Source organism: Adiantum capillus-veneris, chromosome 21 (assembly GCF_014529385.1).
Source record: "Adiantum capillus-veneris isolate H3 chromosome 21, ASM1452938v2, whole genome shotgun sequence".
Classification (NCBI taxonomy): domain Eukaryota; kingdom Viridiplantae; phylum Streptophyta; class Polypodiopsida; order Polypodiales; family Pteridaceae; genus Adiantum; species Adiantum capillus-veneris.
In genome coordinates, this window is record NC_140951.1 from 96,232,856 (window position 1) to 96,253,929 (window position 21,074).

At 40.9% G+C, this 21,074-nt stretch overlaps 1 pseudogene; it reads left to right on the forward strand.

The window, feature by feature from the left end:
- Window positions 1–17,575: 17,575 nt before the first annotated feature.
- Window positions 17,576–19,786, forward strand: LOC147431395 (uncharacterized; annotated as a pseudogene).
- Window positions 19,787–21,074: the final 1,288 nt, after the last annotated feature.

Consider the following 21,074-nt stretch of genomic DNA (forward strand, 5'->3'; position numbering starts at 1 on the left):
TGGATAAATGAAACCTGCTGCTAGAAGCTTTCTTACCTCCTTGAGTAAAGCCTGCTCCTTGATGACTCCTAGCCTTCGTAGCTTCTGAGCCTGAGGTGTGGCCTCTGGCTTCAACTCAATTTTGTGTTGAACAGCATCTACTCCACGCACATCGGTGTAGTCTTTAGCAAAAAGCCTAGGAAACTTCCTTAGCACACATTTGAACTCCTCTCTTTCATCCTTTGTAAGTGTTGTTGATAGCATACCTCCCAGCATCCCTTCATCTTGAACACCTTCGTTCTCTTGAGGACCTACCTTCTCCAAGCCTTGACAAGAGGTCTCTTGGTTGCTTGGCTTAAACCTTACCCCCATGACTTCGATGGAAGACTCCTCTTCAGTAATGCTGCCGCTACTTTCTTCTTCTGAAGTGCTATCAGTCCAACCTTCTTCCGTCTCACTTTGAGATGATTCTTCATGGAGCTCCTCTTGGCGTTGCTCCTTCATGTCAAAGACAAACTTCTTATGATTGTCATTCCTGCAAATTAATTTCCCACTCTCCCAATCCTGCAAAGCTCGCATTTTCATTAGCCATGGTCTTCCTAGGATAAATGGATAACCACTTCCCTTGGTCGACATAACATAAAAATCCACCGCTTTCTTAATGCCAAAGGCCTCTACAAAGACATTTTTACAAATTCCTACACACCTAGCCTTGCTATTGTTTGCCATCTTGACTTTGATTTCAGGTGTCTCATGGATGTGCATGCCTAGTCTTTGCATGAGTCCCTCTGTCATGATGCAAATTTGTGCACCCCCATCCACTAGACCTTTCCTAACCAATCTTTCTTTGATGTAACAGTCTAGCACCGGTGTAATGTCCTCATTCATTTCAGCTTGTGCAATTTTTACAACAGGCACACTCTCTTTTACCTTTCTCCTAGTGCTAACTGCCCTTGTTAAATCCCTTCTTACTTGTGGACATAATGCAAGAAATTGAGGCCATGAAATATCAGGACCCTTACCTCTCATGTCTTCCAACAAGTTGTACGGAGCCATACCATGTCCAAGAGGGAAGTCTTGGAGGTTGATACGACGTCGAGTCCTCTTGGTTTCCTTGGTCTCCTTTGCCTTTTTTCCTTGTCCATGGTCACTCTGTGATGTGACTCCTTCTTTCTCTTTACCTTTCCCTCGGCCACGCTTAATGCCATTGGCTTCCATGTCAACCTCATTTGAATTTGTCACCTCTACCACATGCACATTTGGATCTGGCAAAGGTGGAACTCCTTCTACCCCTTGTGGAGGTGGTCTTGGTCCATTTGGCCTTTGTAGAAGCCTTGGTTGTTGACCAGCTCCTTCTCCTGCATTCATCACTGGGTAATTCAAGTTAGGTCTCCCTGGCTCTCCACGGGGCCAAGGACAATTATACATCCCATGTCCAGACTCTCCGCAATTCCAACATTGCAAGACTCTCCTAGTTCGTGGATCTCTCTCTTCTGACTTCTTTGCTTGTCCCTTTGGACCTACAGCTTGTGCAAGGTGAATTGACAGGCTGCTTAAAGATTCATTTAACTTCTCAATCACTTCAGCCGTTACCTCAGGAAGCTCCCTAGATGTTGATGCTTGTGACTTACCTTTGGTTCTAAGACCTTCTATTGGAACCTCTCCCCTTAAGCACTTGAGTTTCCTATACTTCTCAGCAGCCCTAGTTTCCGCTGCATCAAAAGTAGCAGGTGCACCCACCTCAACTTTTACCTTAAGGTCAGGAAAGAGTCCGGCTATGAACCTCTCCTTCTTTAAAAATTCTGCACCATCACCAGGGTTAGCAACATTTCGTATCCATAGAGCCCAAAGACGTAGAAACTCTTGCTTGTACAAGTAGTAGTCATCTAAGTCTTTTTGCTTATGAGAAACAATGTCTTGCCATAGTTTTTGAGTGTTTTGGGGATCAAAGAAGTATCTCTTAAAACGATTCAAAACTTCTGTGTAATTCCCCTTAACTTCCTCAGGCAAAGAGTCAAACCAAGTACTAGCATCTTTCCTAAGGACCACCTCAAACATTTCTACACGTTCTTGATCCGTTACTACTCTCTTGATACGGCAAGACATCTTGAAATTCGCTAGAAATGATTCTGCATCCTCTCCAGGCTCTCCAAAGAAAAGAGGATATCGAGACATTTGGCGTTGGCTCTCCATTGAATTGATTTCAAAGTGACGCGTTTTTATTTTTTCTTTCTTTAAAAGATTTACACAATAATATTTTCTAAATTGCAATCTATTCTACAACAAAATAAAAATATTCACATCAAATGACCTATGATAATCAATAAGAGGTAGAATGACAGGGTTTGGTGATGCGAGAATTTCTCCTACTCTTTGGGCACCAAACATGAATACCATACGTTGTTGAAAATGGATTTTTCTACTAATTGCAATGTTTACTCTAATGTGTGGAGTGAAATGAAAGGGAAAAACCTGTATTCCTGGGCCATTATCCATGGTCTATGCATGACCTAATTCTTAAAACAAAATAAAAATATAGACGTCCAAACTAAGGTCGTACCTAATGAGAGGCAAAATAAAAGGATTTACTGATGCGTTTATCTCTACCAACCTAAGAGGACCTAAAATTCTACGAATTACTCGCTGAAATTGCAACTTAGTACTAACAATTATGTGTACCTTTTGCCTTGCAATGGGAATGAAGGGATCATACAAATTCTCGTGATTCATGCAAGCTACTTGATTATGCTAAAGGTTGAGCCTTCACAAAACATACACAAGCCTGTCCTCCGTGGGGGCACCAATTTGAGGCGGTCCGGGGCGGGCAACAAGAAGAGCAACCTCTAGACACCCTTCAAGGCTCCCGTGCTGCTCAATGGGGCTGGGGCACAACACAACACAAACCAAAACAACAAACCCACAGCCAAATCCCAACTACACAAGGGGCACCACCTAGTTTAAGAGCGAACTAGGACGCAAAAGAGGAGAATCGTTAGAGCAACCCACAAACAAGCAAGGAATTTACACTAACCCTAACATCAATGGAACACTCTCATACACTAAAACACGAGAGAGAGAGAGAGAGAGAGAGAGAGAGAGAGAGAGAGAGAGAGAGAGAGAGAGAGAGAGAGAGAGAGAGAGAGAGAGAGAGAGAGGAGAGGGAGAGAGATAGTGCTCGGGCTGCTTTGAAACGTATCGGCAATGATCAAGCAAACACAACTATATATTTAAGAAAGAGAGAGAAAGGGGGAGGGGGTGCTTGCTGCATTAATAACTTCTTACAAATCTGTCATGACAAATCAAAGTGAGATTAGTATTTGTTCAACATAGCTTGCGTAAATTTCACCACAACACATCACAAGAAAAGCCACCCCAATCACTGTCTTAAGGCCAGGGGCGTCCTCTCCACCCTGTCGCCCTCTTGCAGTATGTGGGATTTATGGCTAGATTGATGACAACACCAGAGACAAGCTATCAAGAACTTAACAAAAAACACCAAGACACTTACAGAGTCCATTACTTCACGTTGGAAGGGAGACAAAGTATCCAAGCTTAGTCCAAATCCACCCTCCTTGATTCAGCAAATGTTGGGCTTACACTAGTAGGAGAAATGATAGATTTACTACTCTCAATTGAATGATCACTCTCTCTCTTACAATGGCATAGAGTTCCCTTGCTAATCCCCTATTACAACACATGCACGTGCATAAGACAATGAGCTTCCACTCAAGAGCTCCTTCTAGAGAGGTTGAGCTTGGCTTCTCAAGCTATAGCATAGTGCTCTTGCTTATGGCTCGCCCCTTTTGTGCTAGCTACACCCTCCTTTTATAGCAATTTTGAAGGCTAGGGTTACTCCTCTAACCATGGTTGGGTTATATTTTCAGCAATTCATCTAATTTCTTTTGTTTGGAATTATCAAGAAGTTGGTGGGGAAAGAGAGAGGAGAGAAATGGAGGTGATAGGACTTTTCATAGTGGGTTAGTGTTAGTAGAGTTAGTATTAATTTACAAATGGAATTGGATATTTACAATGGGAGTATCCATGTAGGATACAAATAAGGAAGAAAAAAACTCTTAAGAGGTAAGAAAAGGTGGCTTTCTTACAAGGTTGATGCTCCAAGTGTCTTGAGTAGGGCCGATTTTGACGCTTGTTGACGGTCCACTAGCTTTGACGGTACATTTTCTCTCCACTCTTGACCTTCCTTGAGAGACAAGGTAATTGAAGTTGAGTAATCAACCACCATGATGCTGTCTTTTAAGAGAAGAGGCTGAATTTTGTGGTTTTTTTGATAGATATGGGTAAATTGGAGGAGGAAAAATGAGACTAGGTGGTCAATTTTTGAATGGAATTGTGTGTGGGAGGTATGAGTTCACCATGGTTTCTCTTATTCTTCAAGGTTGAGGAGAAGGTGAGTAGGGTGCAGAGAGGAGTGGTGAGAGAGGTGGGGATGATGAGTGGAGAAGTGTGTGTGAAAGAGGAAAATGATAAAGTGGAAGAGAGAGTGTGGCTGCATAGCATGGGAAAACTGGGGTCCACTAATAAAATCATAGCTCACAGCTTGTAGCTCAAAAAAATATGAAAAACTTTGAGGAAAAAGTTCAGCCCACGAACTACAACTTTTGTTTGTATCACCTTTTCAAATTCGGAGAGTAAGTGAACTTTAAAAATTCAGCAAAACCGACCGTTTTTTTCCACTGCACAAGGTCCTTGTGGGGTCCTTCTTTGGATGATTCTTTTGAATACCTCCAAGAGTGAGCCCTCCATAGTGCATGTATGCATGCCACCTACCCTTGACCTTATTTGGTAGGTCTATAATTGAAGATATTGTTGAGATCATGATATAAGTGAATAGTACAACTAAGAAAATCAAATATTGAGGTGTCTAAAAAGTATGTACATGTCAAATATAAATAATATAAGTGGAAAAAATATAAAGGGGTAAAAAGAAATCTCTCTCATTATGAGGCTACCATAAAAAGATAAATATTTTTGGTGTTCTAATTTTTTAGAAAAAAAAACAAAATAGATGTAGGAAGGGAAAAATCACAATAGTGAAAAAATATACACATAAATAAAACTAGTTTTTTTGGATTTTTGTTGGGGTGGAGCTACACCAAATATAAGAGAAGCTTACATGAAAATATTTCTATATGGAATAAAGAGTATGAAAAATGGTAAGAAAAATTGTGGTAATGGTGAGGCAATGTACAGAGCATAAATAACACACACCTAGGTAAAAATATTTAAATAAATACCAAAATAATTATGAAAAAATCTTTTATTTAGGCCCTATATACAAAGAAATATTTACATACGCATGGGCCATAATATACTTATATTTTTTATATTTTTTATATTTTTTGGCTCAACTAGCTCAATGACTAGCTAATTGAGGGTTTTTTATTTCAGTAAGGAGATATGGGAAAAGTCCCTTAACTCACACGCACCTATATACAGTGAAAGGGTGAGGGTAACCACAGTGTTTGAGTGATTTGATAGGGGGGGATAACTCACTATGGCAATCACAGAGAGCCGAAAAACGGCTATCACTGTGAAGCAACCGAGGTACGAGGGATTGGAGTCATTGGTTCCCATCATTGGCTACATTTTGGAGGGTGAGTTTCCACCAGACTTCACAAAAGCTCAGAAGAGGAGACTCATGAAGAAGGCAAGCATGTGTCTATTCCTAGAAGGCTCCCTCTATCAAAAAGGGAAGGATAAAGTGTGCAGAAGAGTACCAACTATCGCGGAAATTCCAGCCATTCTAAAAGGTTTGCATGAAGAGGCATGTGGTGGTCATTTTTTCCAAGAATTAACTGTGAAGAAGATTTTGCTTGCGGGGTATGTTTGGCCAAGTCTGCATGTGGATGTTCAACATTGGTGTAAAAGTTGTCACAATTGTCAGGTAAATAGGAATAGAAGATTGATTTATGGTCCAAGGCAAATTGTGCTTGCAAATGGACCCTTTGAAAAGTGGGGCATTGATGCTATGGGTCCTCTGCCTAGGACAAAAAATGGTAAACTCTACATTCTAGTGGTTGTACACTATATGACTAGGTGGGTGGAAGCACAAAGTGTGGCAAAGGTAAATGAGAGGACAGTGAGCAAATTCGTCTACACTCACATTTGTTGTAGATTTGGCACACCTTTGGAGATTGTTTCTGATAATGGTCCAGGGTTTAGAAAGGGATTGCTCACAGAAGTCTGTGAAGAACTTCGCATTCTACATCGTCACAGTACACCCTACTATCCCCAATCAAATGGTTTGGTAGAAAAAGCTAATGGTGTCATTGCAGGCATCATTAGAAAGATGGTGAAAAACAAGACAAAGTTGTGGGATGACTTCTTGGATGGTGCCTTGTGGGCGTATCGAACCACATATAGGGAAGCCACGGAGTTCACACCATTTCACTTGGTCTATGGTCAAGAGGCTTTACAGCCAATTGAACTAAACATTCCAACAATGCAACTTCATGGCAAATCAGCACAAGATGATCAAGAAGCATGGATGGATCGACTTCTTACCTTAGCTTAGCTTGAGTGGAAAAGAGAAGCAGCATACGAGTGCTATAAGAGGAAAGCCACAGAGACAAAGGAGAAGCTTGACAAGAAACTGAAGGACCAAGGCATCAATGAAGGAGATCTTGTGCTAAGGTATGACAATCGACTCGATAATCGATTTGATGCCAAATTTGAAACAAGATGGTAGGGGCCATACATAGTCAAGAAGGCTTTCAATTCAAGTTACTATCAACTTATGGACTTGAATGGGAAAGAGCACTCCAGGAAGGTAAACGGCTATCGCTTGAAGCCTTACTTGAGTCGCCTTCTACCAAAGGATCAGCCAGAGCAAAAGGCAACTATCCCATGTAAGTATTGTTCCATGAAGCATGAGTGTAACACAAACCAAAATTCCAAGGGGCCAAACAATGAAGATCTTGTCAAGGACTCTGAAGCACTCTCTTTGGAAAAGATTCCTTATGATGGTACATGAATATACCATCATCCTGGGGGAGGGCTAATGATAGCCGTTTTTTCGGCTCTCTGTAATTGCCATAGTGAGTTATCTCACCCTGTCAAATCACTCAAACACTGTGGTTACCCTCACCCTTTCACTGTATATAGGTGCGTGTGAGTTAGGAGACTTTTCCCATATCTCCTTACTGAAATAAAAAACCCTCAATTAGCTAGTCATTGGGCTAGTTGAGCCAAAAAAATAAAAAATATAAGTATATTATGGCCCATGCGTATGTAAATATTTCTTTGTATATAGGGCCTAAATAAAAGATTTTTTCATAATTATTTTGATATTTATTTAAATATTTCTACCTAGGTGTGTGTTATTTATGCTCTGTACATTGCCTCACCATTACCACAATTTTTCTTACCATTTTTCATACTCTTTATTCCATATAGAAATATTTTCATGTAAGCTTCTCTTATATTTGGTGTAACTCCACCCCAACAAAAATCCAAAAAAACTAGTTTTATTTATGTGTATATTTTTTCACTATTGTGATTTTTCCCTTCCTACATCTATTTTGTTTTTTTTTTCTAAAAAATTAGAACACCAAAAATATTTATCTTTTTATGGTAGCCTCATAATGAGAGAGATTTCTTTTGACCCCTTTATATTTTTTCCACTTATATTATTTATATTTGACATGTACATATTTTTTAGACCCCTCAATATTTGATTTTCTTAGTTGTACTATTCACTTATATCATGATCTCAACAATATCTTCAATTATAGACCTACCAAATAAGGTCAAGGGTAGGTGGCATGCATACATACACTATGGAGGGCTCACTCTTGGAGGTATTCAAAAGAATCATCCAAAGAAGGACCCCACAAGGACCTTGTGCAGTGGAAAAAAACGGTCGGTTTTGCTGAATTTTTAAAGTTCACTTGCTCTCCGAATTTGAAAAGGTGATACAAACAAAAGTTGTAGTTCGTGGGCTGAACTTTTTCCTCAAAGTTTTTCATATTTTTTTGAGCTACAAGCTGTGAGCTATGATTTTATTAGTGGACCCCAGTTTTCCCATGCTATGCAGCCACACTCTCTCTTCCACTTTATCATTTTCCTCTTTCACACACACTTCTCCACTCATCATCCCCACCTCTCTCACCACTCCTCTCTGAACCCTACTCACATGCTCCTCAACCTTGAAGAATAAGAGAAACCATGGTGAACTCATACCTCCCACACACAATTCCATTCCAAAATTGACCACCTAGTCTGATTTTTCCTCCTCCAAATTACCCATATCTATCAAAAAAACCACAAAATTCAGCCTCTTCTCTTAAAAGACAGCATCATGGTGGTTGATTACTCAACTTCAATTACCTTGTCTCTCAAGGAAGGCCAAGAGTGGAGAAAAAATGTACCGTCAAAGCTAGTGGACCGTCAACAAGCATCAAAATTGGCCCTACTCAAGACACTTGGAGCATCAACCTTGTAAGAAATCCACCTTTTCTTACCTCTTAAGAGTTTTTCTTCCTTATTTGTATCCTACATGGATATTCCCATTGTAAATATCCAATTCCATTTGTAAATTAATACTAACTCTACTAACACTAACCCACTATGAAAAGTCCTATCACCTCTATTTCTCTCCTCTCTCTTTCCCCACCAACTTCTTGATAATTCCAAGCAAAAGAAATGAGATAAATTTCTGAAAATCTAACCCAACCATGGTTAGAGGAGTAACCCTAGCCTTCAAAATTGCTATAAAAGGAGGGTGTAGCTAGCACAAAAAGGGGGGAGAAGAAAGAGCACTATGCTATAGCTTGAGAAGCCAAGCTCAACCTCTTGAGAAGGAGCTCTTGAGTGGAATCTCATTGGCATTAGGCATATGTATGTGTTGTATTAGGGGTGATTAGCAAGGGAACTCTATGCCATTGTAAGAGAGAGTGATCATTAAATTGAGAGTAGGAAATCTATCATTTCTCCTACTAGAGTAAGCCCAACATTTGCTGAATCAAGGAGGGTGAATTTGGACTAAGCATGGATACCTTGTCTCCCTTCCAACGTGAAGTCATGGACAATAATGATGTGTAAGTGTCTTGGTGTTTTATGTAAGTTCTTGATAGCTTGTCGCCGGGTACTGTTATCAATTTAGCCATAAATCCCACATGCTTTAAGAGGGCGACAGGGTGGAGAGGACTCCCCTGGCCTTAAGACAGTGATTGGGGTGGCTTTTTTCTTGTGATGTGTTGTAATGTAATTTACTCAGGCTCTGTTGAACAAATACTAATCTCACTTTGATTGGTCATGACAGATTTGTAAGAAGGCATTAGTGCAACAAGAACCCCCTTCCCCCTTCTCTCTCTTTCTTACATATATATATTTATGTTTACTTGATCATTAACGATACACTTCAAAGCAGCCCGAGCACCATCTCTCTCTCTCTCTCTCTCTCTCTCTTCCTCTCTCTTTCTCTCTCTCTCTCTCTCTCTCTCTCTCTCTCTCTCGTGTTTTAGTGTATGAGAGTGATCCATTGGTGTTAGGATTAGTGTAAATTCCTTGCTTGTTTGTGGGTTGCTCTAACGATTCTCCTCTTTTGCGTCCTAGTTCGCTCTTAAACTAGGTGGTGCCCCTTGTGTAGTTGGGATTTGGCTGGGGGTTTGTTGTTTTGGTTTGTGTTGTGTTGTGCCCCAGCCCCATTGAGCAGCACGGGAGCCTTGAAGGGTGTCTAGAGGTTGCTCTTCTTGTTGCCCACCCCGGACCGCTTCACCGGCATGGTGTCAATGACGTGCTGGTAGTGAGTCTTCAAATCCAGTATTACCTTGATTGAGCGTACATGTGTTGGTATGTGTGATCTCTCTTGAGGTAGGTTGTACTGATTCATGTGAAGCTTAGAGGTGCTTAGTCACTGTCCAAGCTTGTGGGAGAGGGTGGTGTTCTTTCCTGAAACAAACTCAGTAGATCCCTAGTTTCTCTAGTGAGAGTTTGAGCCAATGCTTCCGTTATCTGTGCTGCAGCATCAGGTGCGACTTGAAAACTGACTGTGATAATTACCTCGGTGACTTGAGTTACCCGATTCTCAAAGTAGAATAGTGTTGATTCTCTATTGTGCAGAGCTCCTTCCATTTTGTTGTTGTGGGTTGGTTGTAGGTTGCGAACATGGTTTCGACCTTCTCCTTCTTCTTCTTGGCACTTGGCCTATGTATATCCACTGGGTTTGGCATGTTGGTTGACTCTCCCACTGCAAATCGATTACCGTTACGCCTGGCACTCGAGCTTCGATGGAGATGCGGAGTTCGTCTATTTGTGCTTGGAGCTCTTCTTCTTCTGTTGTCCAATTAGCAAATCCTGCTAGCCATTCATCCATTCACAATAGTTTAGGGGTTTCAGTCTTGTAAACTGAAGGGTTTCATGAAAAGATCCTCAGTGGGGGCACCAAATGACGGGAGCAAAGCGAACCCCGAACCCCCAACGGCCTCTAAAACACCGGGGATCGAATGGCATGCCTCGAGCCTGTCATGGTAAAGCAAACAGGGGGCACCACCTAGCTTTAGCGGCTAGGACGCAAACACAAATAGGAGAGATGGATGCTTGGGAGAAACGATGAAGAGGAAAGGGAATGAGATCAAGTGAGAGAGAGAGAGAGAGAGAGAGAGAGAGAGAGAGAGAGAGAGAGAGAGAGAGAGAGGGAGGGGGTATAGCGGCTTAGTACTTAGGCACCACAAAAGGATGGAGAATCCGCACACCCTTCACACATACAAAAACTCACCCCAAACACAAGACTAGGTGGCGATTCCGCACACCTCACATGGGAAAAACATTGCAAGAAAACATACTCACAAAACCTCAAGCTTTATTTAGAGAATAAGGCGATGAAATGGGGAGCATAGGGCAGGGGAATGAGAAGGGAGAGCGTGGTAGAGCACATGGCGGATAGGTGGGAGTTGATGGCGAAGACTCGCACGAGGGTTACGGCCATCATCTTTCATTTAGTTTCCCTTCATCTTCCATAGCCCAAGGGTGTAGAGGTCATGCTCAAGACGAGCATGGTGATTGCGGTGATGGTGATGGTGTGAGTGTGTGTGTGTGCACTAGGCACACACAGTGCATAGTGTACTCTTTGGTGATGGTGTGTGTGTTTAGTGTGATGGTGACCCCTCTTTATATAGGGGAGGAGGGGGGAGAAATTCTAGAATTTAGAAATGAAGAAATCATTATCTACATAGGCCATGTGACTGTGGGCCCCACTTGTCTGGCTGTGTGTATATGTGCCAGAACAACAGTCTCATGAGAGAGAGACTAAGAGAGAGAGAGATGGGTTGATGAAAAAAGTGAGAGGTGACATGGAGAATAAATTAATTACAAGAGGGGAGAGAGGGGAGTGTGTTTAGAGGTGAATCTGTGTGCAGATGTGTGTGAACACAAGAAAAATCAGGTAACCACTGGGTGGGGATGGGTCTGTGGGCACCTTTTTCAGTGAAACTGAGTGTGTGTGAGTGTGGGGGAGGTTATTTAGCTACAAGACAAGAGACATGGCGCCCTTTAGAGAGAGAGGGGGGTATTTGGGTCATGGGATATGATAGGAGAGAGAAAGGGGGGGTGGGGTATACTATTTTGGAAGATAGCATAAGTTGCATGTGAGTTAGGGTGCATTATTGGTGAGTTAGAATGCATTATTGGTGAGAGGTGGGGTAGCTTGAGGGGAGAGAGAAAGGATAAAGGACAAGGGGAAGAGAGAGGGGGTTGACCTTTTGAGTGGAGGAGAGAAAAAGGGACACACGGCGGGGCAACAGTGAAGAAAAAGGAGGCAAGGTGGGGATGGGCTGCCCCGCAGGCATGAGGTGGCCAATTTTACCTTTCTCATATATTTACATAATCATACTTTATTTTTTCTTACTTTTTCCAATGCCTTTTATCACTCCCTCCCTAAGAGGGGGTTTTCATGGGGTGGGGACGAGAGAAGAGGGGTATGGGAGCTTGGCTTGTGAAAAGCCCCCATCAATATCTAAAGAATTACCAGCTGGCGGTAATTCAAAAGCAATATTCCCATCATAATGAGTTGGGAGCTTATCAATACAGACCACTTTCTTGGCTTGATGGAGGGCAATATATAATTTTCTTTGCAATGGCATGCACTTAATCATGTCAATCACACTTGCGTTGATCTTTGAGAGAGGTACTTTCTTGTCTTTCTTGTCTTGAGAAACTCTGCCAATGCCAGCATCAATCTGATCCTCACTTCTCATATCCACCTTGTAGAACTGGTGCTGCTCATGATCAAGCATAAAAGTTTGTTCACCATCTGATGATATAGTAACTTCTACCTTGACTTGCGGTCCAGATAATGTTAATGGACGAAGACAAAAATTAGCATCAGGAAGCTCAAAATGTTCTTGCAAAGAAGCAACTGTCAAAGAATAAATTCTGGTATCAAACATAAGCACTAACTTCTGTCCATGCCCTGGACCAAAAAATGTAATGCATCTCCCCATGTGTTAATAGTGTGTTGAGTAGAAGGTTGCCAATATTAGAAAGCAGTGGCATGGTTTTAATTGATACAATGGGTCCCTCTTAAAATAGACTGATGTGCTTAAAATCCTATTCATAACCGCAAGCCGCCAAGAGGATTGCATGTTCGTGTTCTCAGGAACAACAATCATAGATTTATAAAATATATTATAATAAAAATAATTCACTTTGAGTTTTAAGATTTTCAGTGAATCGTGCATAGTAATGACAAGCGAATTTCACCTACCCTCGTCAGTATCCCATGCACAAACCCCAAATACCCTCTCCAACCAAATTTTAGAATGTTTGCACAATGTTGAGCTACGGGCATGGTCACGCGAGGCTTAGTCAAAACCAAGGCCTGGCACTCTCTGACAAGAGCTCAGATATGGTCGGCACAAATAACCGAAAACTAAGCCTCGTGTGACCATAGCCTAATGGCCATTCCCTTTTGGGGTGGCAGATTGGTTGTTGCATCTAGTGCTAAAACCCGCACGTTGTTGGTCAGGGAAGATTGACCGCCCATTGTCATGTCCATGCCGAAAATTGCGCCACCACTAATGACTTGTTACGGGCGTCGCCCACCTCAGCACACGCGTGAGGTGCCCAATCTGGAGCACCCTGTGTGTAGTGCTCGAAAAAAACTTTTTTCCAAAACTTGGCAAACCTACATATGTGAAACAACATAGATAAATTGACAAAATTTGAAGGCTTTTACACCGAATTACACTAAATTTTTCAAAATTGTGTAGGTTTTTTTACGTTTAAATATAACATTAAGAAGTAAATTTCAAAATTTGTAGGTGGGATTACACTAAACTTAGGTTTTTTTTTAGCACTGCCTGTGTGTAAACATACTTACATTGAAACAGTGTTTGAAAAAAAACGATTTTCACAAACAAATCTGAATGAATTTTACAATACTAGTTAGTATTTTTATAAAATTACACTATTTTCTGTGTATATTAAGCGGACACTTTTCCCGAACACTATTTTTCATGTATATTAAATCGGTCATTGAAAAGCTCTAAGTAAAAATGAAAAGCTACCAAGTTAATAAAATAAAAAAAGCTTGTGAAGCTATCGTTATGAAAAGAGGGCAATTGAGCTAAGTTATGAAAAGCTACCAAGTTAATAAAATAAAAAAAGCTTATGCATTAGTTTGTTTGTGAAACTACCTTGAAGCTTTTCTTAACCTTAAAGGCTATCTTAAAGCTTTTCTTAACCTTGAAGCTTCTTATAACGCACAAAGTCTTTTCATAACATTGTGCTCTCTTGAAGCTTTTTTTAACCTTAAAGTCTATTCATAAAGGCTTTATAGCCTGCGTTTTTTCAGTAGCCTATTCATAAAGGTTGTACATGTAAAAACCTATTCATAAAGACTTTAGAGCCTGTCTTCGGTTACCTGCTGCATCCACGCTTGCAATTTTCCACGCCACTAGCATTGACAGCTTGCGCTAATCTCATGGACATCTTGCGCTTCAGCCTCAGAGACCTTGTCTCTTGTGTCTATTGCGCTACTTCAGCTTACGCCCTCTGAGGCAATCCTTCTCTGCAGCAAGAGTAAATCTCCTTCAAATCTTGCTCTGCAATCCTTGTGTGCAGCATTCATTCTCCTTCAAATCTTGCCTTCAAGACTCAATCTCTGCAGCATGTCTTAATCGCTAAGGAAACCCTAAACGCCAAGCTCGGAGTTCAAATACAAATCGCCATGGGGAGAAGAGAGTCTTCCTCGGCTCGAAAGCCTCCTGCCAGGTACCTTTGTAAACTACCTGTAGCCATCCACGCTGGCGTGGATGGCTACAGGTAGTTTTTTTTTTCAATGTTTAAGATTAAGTTTTGTAAGGCTACTAGTTTAAATTTAAAAATTTTGACCCTTTTAAAGAATACAGAAAGCTTTTGTATAGCTTTCTGTGGATTACAGAAGAGTAAACTAAACTACAGAAGAGAAAGATTCTTAGCCTAAACTCTTGGATTTACCTATCGATAAGCTCTCTTTGGACATTTGCAGAGTTGAATAGCTTCTCCAAGAACTGTCTGTAGCCATCCACGCCGACGTGGATGGCTAGAAGGAGTTTCTTGGGACAATTTTTGTGATTTATGGTGTCTCATAGCCTCTGTTAGAACTGTCTGTAGCCATCCACGCCGGCGTTTTTTTGAATATGAGAATTTTCATCTATAGATAAGCTTTCTATAGAAATTTTCAGAGTTTCATAGCTTCTGTTAGAATTGTCTGTAGCCATCCACGCCGGCGTGGATGGCTAGAAGGAATTTTTGAGTTTGTGAATTTTTATATAAATAAACTCTCTCTGGAGATTTGCAGAGTCACCTAGCTTCTGTTAGAACTGTCTGTAGCCATCCACGCCGACGTGGATGGCTAGAAGGAGTTTCTTGGGACAATTTTTTTTTGCAGGGATTCATTCTTAGAAAGCTCCCTCAAGCCATCCATGCCGACATGGATGGCTAGAAGGAATTTGTCAAGCTGAAATTTTATAGTTGGGCATGCCTTTTTTAAATATGTTAGCTCCCTCTTGTGATCAACGCCGACTTGGATGCTTTGATGGATGATCAATAAATAAAGTTTTTGATGTTTTTAATTGCCTCTAGGCATCCGCGTCGGCATGGACTCCTAGAGGCAGTTTCAATGAAGTAAATAAAGTGGTTTTTGTTGTGTTTTGCAAGTCCTTCAATAGTTGGACGAGGTCGTAGAGGGAGACGACTCTCTTCAACTCAAGCTTCCAGTATCTTAGAGAGCAGTGATCAAATAAGTGCAGTATCGGTCACATATATGACAGAAGGTTTGGAGACACAGGAAGAGGAGATGAAAAGTCAAGATTTGGGGCTTGGCTCCATAAATGAAGTTGATGAATCTCTTGCCCCACAAGAGGCATGTTTACAAATAGTGCCTTATGTCGTAAGAGATGAAGTAGCAGTAGATACAGAGACAGAGGATGAACACAAGCTTTACATGCATAGAGGACAAGATATTCTTCAATGTACTCGCATGCTTAGCTGTTTTGATTGTCCACCAATTCCTTTATGTCGATTGATCCCCTATGCAAGGGTGAGAGGCTTAAGAGATGATGTTAGTGGATTGAAATCTGCTTTTGCAAAGGAGGACTACATGCAAGAAAAAGGAGCTTTTATTGTTTCAATTTGGAATTGCAAGAAGGAGGAAGCTTATGTTACAGGTATTTCATTTCTCTACTTTGATCTTTCCTACTGTCTTTTTCTACTGTGTTTTTTGTCGTTCTTATAAATAGTAGTTGAGTATGCTTTTCTGTCTATGCTTATCTATTTTGGAGAGGACCTTCTTACTTCATGGGACCCAATATGGGTTGATATACATAAAGAGTTTGAAATTGAGCTTTCTAAAAGACCAAATCTTCAAGTTCTCTCTAATAAAATGTTCTATGTTTGGGAGGGTAATCATAGAACGGTAGCTTGGACGGCTGCTATTAAAGAGAGATTCTCCACTGATCGAGAAAAGCATTGTAGTGTGCTTTGTACAGTTACTGATCCTACACGAGTGCCAGAGATAGCTCTTCTTAGTAGCTTGCAAAGAATGAATTTGTAAGTTTTATGACCTTCTATATATTTTAGCACAAAATGTCTATGTTATGTTTCTGACTTTGTATGTATTGTATATGAACTTGGAATAGCATGAACACACATGCTCTTGTGGTCACCCATCTTAGGGATGAGCTTGTCAACTGCTCCCACATTTGTGCAGCAGATCATGAAGCTTATGTAACGGGGCTTCCAAAAAAAGATCAAAAGTTGATTGTTGTAGTCCGTAAGAAATACTCAAAGGGTGTGGAGCCTTGGTATCCACTTACTCGTCGATACTTGGGAAAGATCTTATACGATGTAAGTGTCTCTGGCTTGCTTTTCAAGAAAGATCTCGTGTTTGGTATTTTTGAAAATTATGTGTTTTCAATTGTGTGTTGAAGGATAAAATATCCAAGTAATTGAGCCAAAGAGTATGTGTTTGTTTTTTTGCAAATTATTTATTTTTAAGTATGTGTTGAAGGTTCAAATGTCCAAGGAATTGAGCCAAAGAATAGAGCAAGCTAGGCAGACAATGACAAATGAAGAACTTATAAAAGAGGAGGAGAAGATATTGAATGATTTAGCACTAAAATATGGAGAGCGCGTTGGAAAGGTGGTTGAATTATTTCTGAACTTAGGTTTTTTGCACATAGTGTAATAGCTGTTCAAACTTGGTTTTTTATTCGTTGCTCAAATACTGTAGTTGCTGAATATTGTTGATCCGAATCTTGGACCGGATTGGATGGTTCGAGTTCTTGCACTCAAGTGGGGTCCTGATCGTTGGGCTACGCTTGAGAAACAGAACTTGATTGCTATGCATGATGCTCCTATCTTGAGCAAACTGTTATGGGTTTCCTTGCTTGAAGGAGACAAGATTACTAGAGCATCTTATGGTTTAAAGAAAGGAGATCATGTGTATCGCATGTAAGTAAATTTTCTATTGACATTTAAGAATCTTCGATGTAGGATTGCTAGTTTTTTGTGATTGTTTTAGATTTTTCTTGTCTTCCTTGTTATGTAGTTGGATTTGTAGAGAGGGCCTTCTACAAAGGATTTTTGATAGGGCCACAAAGTTTGTGGAGGACTTAAACAACATTGTTGGTGGTATTTTGTTGCCTCATGATTGCTCTCTTGCCTCTTACTTTGAGGAGCTCAAGTTTGAAGCACGACCCTATCTTTTTCCTTTGGAAACCTCTCTTGAAGCTAAGACAAAAGATGTTGATAAGCAAGCTATGAAGAAAGTGGACACAGTACGCATGGCATCTCAAAGGCTAGCCTATAGGTCAAGCTCATCGTACTTTTATTTCAAGATTTGCATAATTACAAAGTTTATAGTGATGTTATTTTGCTTGATTGTTTTAGATTTCTATTATCCTTGGTTGGAAAAGGATTACTTCCAGGGATTCCATTCTTAGCTAAGCAGTGGGCACAACTATCTACTGGGGAAGAATGCATGTACTCCCCTTCCATACATAAGCTCACTACTTGGGAGATGGAGACATGTCCATGGTGGATAGACATGGCTTCTGGGCATGTATTGGCGAGAGAGAGAGAGCTTCACGATACTATGAGAGTTGGTGGCACATCCATCGATGTGACTCTACCTCCTAGAGTGAATGAGGTGATAGCAGGTAAATGGTTACTCAAAAAAATCTCAAACATAATTTGTTGAAGAGCTTTAAACTCTCTTTTTCCTTAACTTATTTGTTTTACATACTGGTGATATTGTGTTTTTTTGCTTTTTTCTAAGCTACAAATACTTCTCACAAGGGAAAGGAGGTGATTGTTGAGACTAGGGTGGATGAAAACATGGAGCAAGAGCATGGTGAGCTATCGCTTACGATGCAGTCATTTGTATGTTCATTTATTGGAGTTAATTCACTTTGATTAGCCTCTTGTGTCGCAGTAGCTCGTGGGGAGATTGTTGCAAAGAAAACCATTTCTTTTGTCTACATCATTGATATTCCCTTGTCTTCTCTGTCCTCATTGTCTGACTCATGATGCATGGCCATTTCTGGGGACTACATAGCCATTGCTGCTGATTTTAGGGCCGGTTTTCGACATCCGGCATGGATTCATGTTCATGAGCACATGGGATCTGCACGCTTTGATCGAACCTTGTGCGTGCGTGGTGGGAGAACAGTCGCATGGGCTGCTGATTTTATTTTTTTGGATCTTCCCTTTGGTGGTTCCCACTTAGCCTCCCCTGTTGTGTCCCTTTAGGATATTTGTAGTGAGGATCATGTTCGTGCAGGCATGCAACTTGCATATTCGACTTTGTCAGACTCTGGGTGGTTGTTGATCATGGTCTCTATGACAGGTTTGTGCTTCAATCATAATTTTATGCAATACTTGTCTATATTTTTGTTGTGTGTTTTTTATTGTGACTTTAGAAAAATTTTGCAGGAGATACCATTGGCTGGGTTGAGAGATTTTGTCGTGCATCAGAGATGGCTATTCATCGTCGCATTGTAGTCCTTCATCATGGAGCTTATGGTTATGGTAATAGCTTTGGTGGTCAGATTGAGGTAATGCTCTTCTACATAATCAACTTGTTTGTTTCTCATTTTGGTGTATTATTGTTATTTTTATTGTTCTAATTGTCTATGTGGTGGTGTAGTGCCATTGTTCTCTCTTACTTATGGTGCATAGGGTTGGCATGCAACCACCTTTCTTTGTGGTTGAGAGCACTCCGCTATTCAATCGACTTGGCATGCAACCTTTGGATTCTTACATGATGCACCATCTCCCAGAGTCTTCTCTTGCGAGATCATCATCCGGAGAGCCATGGCATGGTGGCTTGCAACGAAGTCATTCTTTTATTGCATGTTTTGTGGAGCTTCTTTGTAGGCCTGGAGGTCTTTGTTTGGAGTTGGGATGTGGTACAGCACCCGTATTGGCATCATGTTTAGGTACAGGGCGGGTGTGTGCAGCAGTCGACAATGACGATACTTTGATTTCAGATTATGTGCAACCATTATTACGCCCTAAAAAGCGAATCAGAGAGGGGGCCTCCACCTCTCTTGATGTTGATGATGTGGGTGACATGCCTTTGCGTGTCAACCCCTTTGATGACTAGTGAGAGTCCACCTTACACTTCATTTTTCCCCCCTATTTTATGTTTCCATCATACTTTTATGCTATTTTGTCACTTTTTGGTATCATTATTCAGTATTTGGAAATTATGGATAATGATTCAAACAACAATTTGAGATTTCTTGTGTTTCAATGATGTAGGTTATGTATTGCTTATATGTGGATTGTGAGACTTACCTTTTTCTTTTTGTATGGAAGTGTGTTGCCAGTTTATGCCGAGGGGATTGCAAAAACCATGGCTGCTAATATATGATACGATTTTGACACCAACAAGAAGTGTCAGAGGCGCAATGTCTTTATTGATGATGAGTGTGACTCTTCATAGTCACGAGATAGAACCGTAACATTTCTTGTTGTTATTAGAGTGTAGAGGCATGACATGCTGCTCTCTATATTCCACTAAATATTCCACTTGTTATCTTACAATCTTGAAGAAATCTCTCTTTTTTGGGTATAAGATATGACAATTGTCTCTTAATATAGTTTAGAAACTTTGTAGATGTATGAGCATTGTTGACTAAATTTAAAGTTAAAATTAAAACTATGGTGTTGAATGTAGTTGTGGATCATTGCATCATTTGTAATAGCTTTGCCACCTGTTTGGGTTTCTCATTGCTCTACATATCAAGCCTCAACTACACAAAAGAATCTAAAGTCTAATTTTAAACAATGCTATTGCTAAGATTACTTACGGATTCAAGAAAAGATTCTCATTTTGAATAGTGTTATTGCTATCACTTGGGGCTTTAAGTAGGATCTTCATGCATCTTTCGTAACGAAGCCGATTTGGTTTCTTTATTCATTTGCTCGAATTTTCCTTCGCTCGAGAAATCTCGCTCGCCACATGGTAAGACTTAGCATAGGCATGGAAGAGGACCGAAGCTGCTAGTAAAATCATGGGATGGCATGTGGCAGCGCAAGTGTATGCGTGATGCGGATTATAGGCCAAGAAAGACTCCATAAGGGGCTAGTTGGGATAACAGGTGAAGGAGATGCAAAGTGAAGTCTTTGGGACCAAGGTCTTTTGGACTAGTTGGCTTTTTTACCTGTGTGAGTAAGTGAAAGCTTGAATCTTGTGTGTTGCTAAGCTTGCCATTGAAGTTGCATACATTGGTTGTACTAGTCTCTATGCAATAATACCACTCACTTGCCCCAATCTCTTGTGTTGCTTCTCCCCACTCCCCTCTTCTCTCGCTCTTCGTGTATTGGCCATTGTCTGCAGAGGTTTTTCCTGTAGCTCGAAAGGTGCTACCAAGAGGGTAGATTAGGAGTGTTTTGTGAGTCAAAAAGGGTGAGTTGAGCAGTGTGGGTGCATTTGTGGTTGCTGACAATGCGTATGTCGATGAATTATGGTTGCTGACAATGTGTATGTCGACGGATTCAAAAAGGTTACAGATGGTGCCGTAGTTGATGCGAGGGCGGGCCAAGGTGTGGTTCGATGGCTTAGAGAGCAGTGATCGAGAATCATGGCAAAGGTTGCAGAGTGAGTTTTTGGAGTGGTTTCGAGAGGTGCTTATAGCAGAAAAAGCCGGTGCAAAGTTGAAGGCGGTACACCAGGATGTAAGTAAAGATTTCTCTATTTTCATTGAACAGTTTGAAGCTTCTTGGAAGTAGTTAGAGATTGCTACTTGGGTCAAAAACAATCCATCTTTGATGCTGTCAAAACTGTTAGAGTGCTTGCATCCGAGGATTAGAAAAAAAGGTCGATGGCGCCGATACCTATGAAGACATGGTCTATCTGGCAAAGATAAAGAGCAGAAAGGTGAAGAGGAAGTTGGAGTTGGGAATGCTAAAGCCAAAAGATTATATGCCTGTTGCTGCGGAGGTAGCAAAGTGCTCTTGGGTCCAACCAAAGGTGGTTCCAGTTGTGCAAAAGGCAAGGTCCTGTAGAGGTAAGACCTACTATTGGTTATGTTCCTTGGAGGTTTCCGGTTTGTGATGTGCATGTGCCGAGGATGGAAGAGCTTGTC